Below are 6,251 nucleotides of genomic sequence, written 5' to 3' on the forward strand. Positions count from 1 at the left end.
TACGGGTTAGGATTAGGGGACGGGTGAGCGTCAGGCTTCGGGGAAGAGTTAGGGTTAGGGTTCGGGCTAGGGTTAGGGTTAGGGGACGGGGACGGTTTAGGGTCCAGGTGAGGGTCTGACAACGCTTTAGGGGGAGCGTACGTGTGAGGGCGCGAGTTACTGTGAGCGTACGGGTTAGGATTAGGGGACGGGTGAGGGTCAGGCTTCGGGGAAGGGTTAGGGTTAGGGTTCGGGCTAGGGTTAGGGTTAGGGGACGGGGACGGTTTAGGGTCCAGGTGAGGGTCCGACAGCGCTTTAGGGGGAGCGTGCGTGTAAGGGCGCGGGTTAGTGTGAGCCTACGGGTTAGGATTAGGGGACGGGTGAGGGTCAGGCTTCGGGGAAGGGTTAGGGTTAGGGTTCGGGCTAGGGTTAGGGTTAGGGGACGGGGACGGTTTAGGATCCAGCTGAGGGTCCGACAACGCTTTAGGGGGAGCGTGCATGTGAGGGCGCGGGTTAGTGTTAGCGTACGGGTTAGGATTAGGGGACGGGTGAGGATCAGGCTTCGGGGAAGGGTTAGGGTTAGGGTTCGGGCTAGGGTTAGGGTTAGGGGACAGGGACGATTTAGGGTCGAGGTGAGGGTCCGACAACGCTTTAGGGGGAGCGTGTGTGTGAGTGCGCGGGTTAGTGTGAGCCTACGGGTTAGGATTAGGGGACGGGTGAGGGTCAGGCTTCGGGGAAGGGTTAGGGTTAGGGTTCGGGCTAGGGTTAGGGTTAGGGGACGGGGACGGTTTAGGGTCCAGGTGAGGGTCCGACAACGCTTTAGGGGGAGCGTGCGTGTGAGGGCGCGGGTTAGTGTTAGCGTACGTCTTAGGATTAGGGCACGGGTGAGGGTCAGGCTTCGGGGAAGGGTTAGGGTTAGGGTTCGGGCTAGGGTTAGGGTTAGGGGACGGGGACGGTTTAGGGTCCAGGTGAGGGTCCGACAACGCTTTAGGGGGAGCGTGCGTGTGAGGGCGCGGGTTAGTGTTAGCGTACGGCTTAGGATTAGGGGACGTGTGAGGGTCATGCTTCGGGGAAGGGTTAGGGTTAGGGTTCGGGCTAGGGTTAGGGTTAGGGGACGGGGACGGTTTAGGGTCCAGGTGAGGGTCCGACAACGCTTTAGGGGGATCGTGCGTGTTAGGGCGCGGGTTAGTGTGAGCCTACGGGTTAGGATTAGGGGACGGGTGAGGGTCAGGCTTCGGGGAAGTGTTAGGGTTAGGGTTCGGGCTAGGGTTAGTGTTAGGTGACGGGGACGGTTTAGGGTCCAGGTGAGGGTCCGACAACGCTTTAGGGGGAGCGTGCGTGTGAGGGCGCGGGTTAGTGTTACCGTACGGGTTAGGATTAGGGGACGGGTGAGCGTCAGGTTTCGGGGAAGGGTTAGGGTTAGGGTTCGGGCTAGGGTTAGGGTTAGGGGACGGGGACAGTTTAGGGTCCAGGTGAGGGTCCGACAACGCTTTAGGGGGAGCGTGCGTGTGAGGCCGCGGGTTGGTGTTAGCGTACGGCTTAGGATTAGGGGACGGGTGAGGGTCATGCTTCGGGGAAGGGTTAGGGTTAGGGTTCGGTCTAGGGTTAGGGTTAGGGGACGGGGACGGTTTAGGGTCCAGGTGAGGGTCCGACAACGCTTTAGGGGGATCGTGCGTGTGAGGGCGCGGGTTAGTGTGAGCCTACAGGTTAGGATTAGGTGATGGGTGAGGGTCAGGCTTCGGGGAAGTGTTAGGGTTAGGGTTCGGGCTAGGGTTAGGCTTAGGGGACGGGGACGGTTTAGGGTCCAGGAGAGTGTCCGACAACGCTTTAGGTGGAGCGTGCGTGTGAGGGCGCGGGTTAGTGTTAGCATACGGCTTAGGATTAGGGCACGGGTGAGGGTCAGGCTTCGGGGAAGGGTTAGGGTTAGGGTTCGGGCTAGGGTTAGGGTTAGGGGACGGGGACGGTTTAGGGTCCAGGTGAGGGTCCGACAACGCTTTAGGGGGAGCGTGCGTGCGAGGGCGCGGGTTAGTGTTACCGTATGGGTTAGGATTAGGGGATGGGTGAGCATCAGGCTTCAGGGAGGGGTTAGGGTTAGGGTTCGGGCTAGGTTAGGGTTAGGGGACGGGGACGGTTTAGGGTCGAGGTGAGGGTCCGACAACGCTTTAGGGGGAGCGTGCGTGTGAGGGCGCGGGTTAGTGTGAGCCTACGGGTTAGGATTAGGTGACGGGTGAGGGTCAGGCTTCGGGGAAGGGTTAGGGTTAGGGTTCGGGCTAGGGTTAGGGTTAGGGGACGGGGACGGTTTACGGTCCAGGTGAGGGTCCGACAACGCTTTAGGGGGAGCGTGCGTGTGAGGTCGCGGGTTAGTGTTCGCGTACGGGTTAGGATTAGGGGACGGGTGAGGGTCATGCTTCGGGGAAGGGTTAGGGTTAGGGTTCGGGCTAAGTTAGGGTTAGGGGACGGGGACGGTTTAGGGTCCGGGTGAGGGTCCGACAACGCTTTAGGGGGAGGATGCGTGTGAGGGCGCGGGTTAGTGTGAGCCTACGGGTTAGGATTAGGTGACGGGTGAGGGTCAGGCTTCGGGGAAGGGTTAGGGTTAGGGTTCGGGCTAGGGTTAGGGTTAGGGGACGGGGACGGTTTAGGGTCCAGGTGAGGGTCCGACAACGCTTTAGGGGGAGCGTGCGTGTGAGGGCGCGGGTTAGTGTTACCGTACGGGTTAGGATTAGGGGACGGGTGAGCGTCAGGCTTCGGGGAAGGGTTAGGGTTAGGGTTCGGGCTAGGGTTAGGGTTAGGGGATGGGGACGGTTTAGAGTCGAGGTGAGGGTCCGACAACGCTTTAGGGGGAGCGTGCGTGTGAGGGCGCGGGTTAGTGTTAGCGTACGTCTTAGGATTAGGGGACGGGTGAGGGTCATGCTCTGGGGAAGGGTTAGGGTTAGGGTTCGGGCTAGGGTTAGTGTTAGGGGACGGGGACGGTTTAGGGTCCAGGTGACGGTCCGACAACGCTTTAGGGGGATCGTGCGTGTGAGGGCGCGGGTTAGTGTGAGCCTATGGGTTAGGATTAGGTGACGGGTGAGGGTCCGGCTTCGGGGAAGGGTTAGGGTTAGGGTTCGGGCTAGGGTTAGGGTTAGGGGACGGGGACGGTTTAGGGTCCAGGTGAGGTTCCGACAACGCTTTAGGGGGAGCGTGCATGTGAGGGCGCGGGTTAGTGTTAGCGTACGGGTTAGGATTAGGGGACGGGTGAGGGTCAGGCTTCGGGGAAGGGTTAGGGTTAGGGTTCGGGCTAGGGTTAGGGTTAGGGGACGGGGACGGTTTAGGGTCCAGGTGAGGGTCCGACAACGCTTTAGGGGGAGCGTGCGTGTGAGGGCGCGGGTTAGTGTTAGCGTACGGGTTAGGATTAGGGGACGGGTGAGGGTCAGGCTTCGGGGAAGGGTTAGGGTTAGGGTTCGGGCTAGGGTTAGGGTTAGGGGACGGGGACGGTTTAGGGTCCAGGTGAGGGTCCGACAACGCTTTAGGGGGAGCGTGCGTGTGAGGGCGCGGGTTAGTGTTAGCGTACGGCTTAGGATTAGGGGACGTGTGAGGGTCATGCTTCAGGGATGGGTTAGGGTTAGGGTTCGGGCTAGGGTTAGGGTTAGGGGACGGGGACGGTTTAGGGTCCAGGTGAGGGTCCGACAACGCTTTAGGGGGATCGTGCGTGTTAGGGCGCGGGTTAGTGTGAGCCTACGGGTTAGGATTAGGGGACGGGTGAGGGTCAGGCTTCGGGGAAGGGTTAGGGTTAGGGTTCGGGCTAGGGTTAGGGTTAGGGGACGGGGACGGTTTAGCGTCCAGGTGAGGGTCCGACAACGCTTTAGGGGGAGCGTGCGTGTGAGGGCGCGAGTTAGTGTGAGCGTACGGGTTAGGATTAAGGGACGGGTGAGGGTCAGGCTTCGGGGAAGGGTTAGGGTTAGGGTTCGGGCTAGGGTTAGGGTTAGGGGACGGGGACGGTTTAGGATCCAGCTGAGGGTCCGACAACGCTTTAGGGGGAGCGTGCATGTGAGGGCGCGGGTTAGTGTTAGCGTACGGGTTAGAATTAGGGGACGGGTGAGGGTCAGGCTTCGGGGAAGGGTTAGGGTTAGGGTTCGGGGTAGGGTTAGTGTTAGGGGACAGGGACGGTTTAGGGTCGAGGTGAGGGTCCGACAACGCTTTAGGGGGAGCGTGTGTGTGAGGGCGCGGGTTAGTGTGAGCCTACGGGTTAGGATTAGGGGACGGGTGAGGGTCAGGCTTCGGGGAAGGGTTAGGGTTATGGTTCGGGCTAGGGTTAGGGTTAGGGGACGGGGACGGTTTAGGGTCCAGGTGAGGGTCCGACAACGCTTTAGGGGGAGCGTGGGTGTGAGGGCGCGGGTTAGTGTTAGCGTACGGGTTAGGATTAGGGGACGGGTGAGGGTCAGGCTTCGGGGAAGGGTTAGGGTTAGGGTTCGGGCTAGGGTTAGGGTTAGGGGACGGGGACGGTTTAGGGTCCAGGTGAGGGTCCGACAACGCTTTAGGGGGATCGTGCGTGTTAGGGCGCGGGTTAATGTGAGCCTACGGGTTAGGATTAGGGGACGGGTGAGGGTCAGGCTTCGAAAAGGGTTAGGGTTAGGGTTCGGGCTAGGGTTAGGGTTAGGGGACGGGGACGGTTTAGGGTCCAGGAGAGGGTCCGACAACGCTTTAGGGGGAGCGTGCATGTGAGGGCGCGGGTTAGTGTTACCGTACGGGTTAGGATTAGGGGACGGGTGAGCGTCAGGCTTCGGGGAAGGGTTAGGGTTAGGATTCGGGCTAGGGTTAGGGTTAGGGGACGGGGACGGTTTAGGGTCCAGGTGAGGGTCCGACAACGCTTTAGGGGGAGCGTGCGTGTGAGGGCGCGGGTTAATGTTACTGTACGGGTTAGGATTAGGGGACGGGTGAGCGTCAGGCTTCGAAGAAGGGTTAGGGTTAGGGTTCGGGCTAGGGTTAGGGTTAGGGGACGGGGACGTTTTAGGGTCCAGGTGAGGGTCCGACAACGCTTTAGGGGGAGCGTGCGTGTGAGGGCGCTGGTTAGTGTTAGCGTACGGCTTAGGATTAGGGCACGGGTGAGGGTCATGATTCGGGGAAGGGTTAGGTTTAGGGTTCGGGCTAGTGTTAGGGTTGGGGGACGGGGACGGTTTAGGGTCCAGGTGAGGGTCCGACAACGCTTTAGGGGGAGCGTGCGTGTGAGGGCGCGGGTTAGTGTTAGCGTACGGGTTAGGATTAGGGGACAGGTGAGGGTCAGGCTTCGGGGAAGGGTTAGGGTTAGGGTTCGGGCTAGGGTTAGGGTTAGGGGACGGGGACGGTTTAGGGTCCAGGTGAGGGTCCGACAACGCTTTAGGGGGAGCGTGCGTGTGAGGGCGCGGGTTAGTGTTAGCGTACAGCTTAGGATTAGGGGACGTGTGAGGGTCATGCTTCAGGGATGGGTTAGGGTTAGGGTTCGGGCTAGGGTTAGGGTTAGGGGACGGGGACGGTTTAGGGTCCAGGTGAGGGTCCGACAACGCTTTAGGGGGATCGTGCGTGTTAGGGCGCGGGTTAGTGTGAGCCTACGGGTTAGGATTAGGGGACGGGTGAGGGTCAGGCTTCGGGGAAGGGTTAGGGTTAGGGTTCGGGCTAGGGTTAGGGTTAGGGGACAGGGACGGTTTAGCGTCCAGGTGAGGGTCCGACAACGCTTTAGGGGGAGCGTGCGTGTGAGGGCGCGGGTTAGTGTTACTGTACGGGTTAGGATTAGGGGACGGGTGAGCGTCAGGCTTCGGGGAAGGGTTAGGGTTAGGGTTCGGGCTAGGGTTAGGGTTAGGGGACGGGGACGGTTTAGGGTCCAGGTGAGGGTCCGACAACGCTTTAGGGGGAGCGTGCGTGTGAGGGCGCGGGTTAGTGTTAGCGTACGGGTTAGGATTAGGGGACGGGTGAGGGTCATGCTTCGGGGAAGGGTTAGGGTTAAGGTTCGGGCTACGGTTAGGGTTAGGGGACGGGGACGGTTTAGGGTCCAGGTGAGGGTCTGACAACGCTTTAGGGGGATTGTGCGTGTGAGGGCGCGGGTTAGTGTGAGCCTACGGGTTAGGATTAGGTGACGGGTGAGGGTCAGGCTTCGGGGAAGGGTTAGGGTTAGGGTTCGGGCTAGGGTTAGGGTTAGGGGATGGGGACGGTTTAGGGTCCAGGTGAGGGTCCGACAACGCTTTAGGGGGAGCGTGCGTGTGAGGGCGCGGGTTAGTGTTGCCGTACGGGTTAGGATTAGGGGACAGGTGAGCGTCAGGCTT

The sequence above is a fragment of the Lagenorhynchus albirostris genome, unplaced genomic scaffold (genome assembly GCF_949774975.1).
Source record: "Lagenorhynchus albirostris unplaced genomic scaffold, mLagAlb1.1 scaffold_29, whole genome shotgun sequence".
Classification (NCBI taxonomy): Eukaryota; Metazoa; Chordata; class Mammalia; order Artiodactyla; family Delphinidae; genus Lagenorhynchus; species Lagenorhynchus albirostris.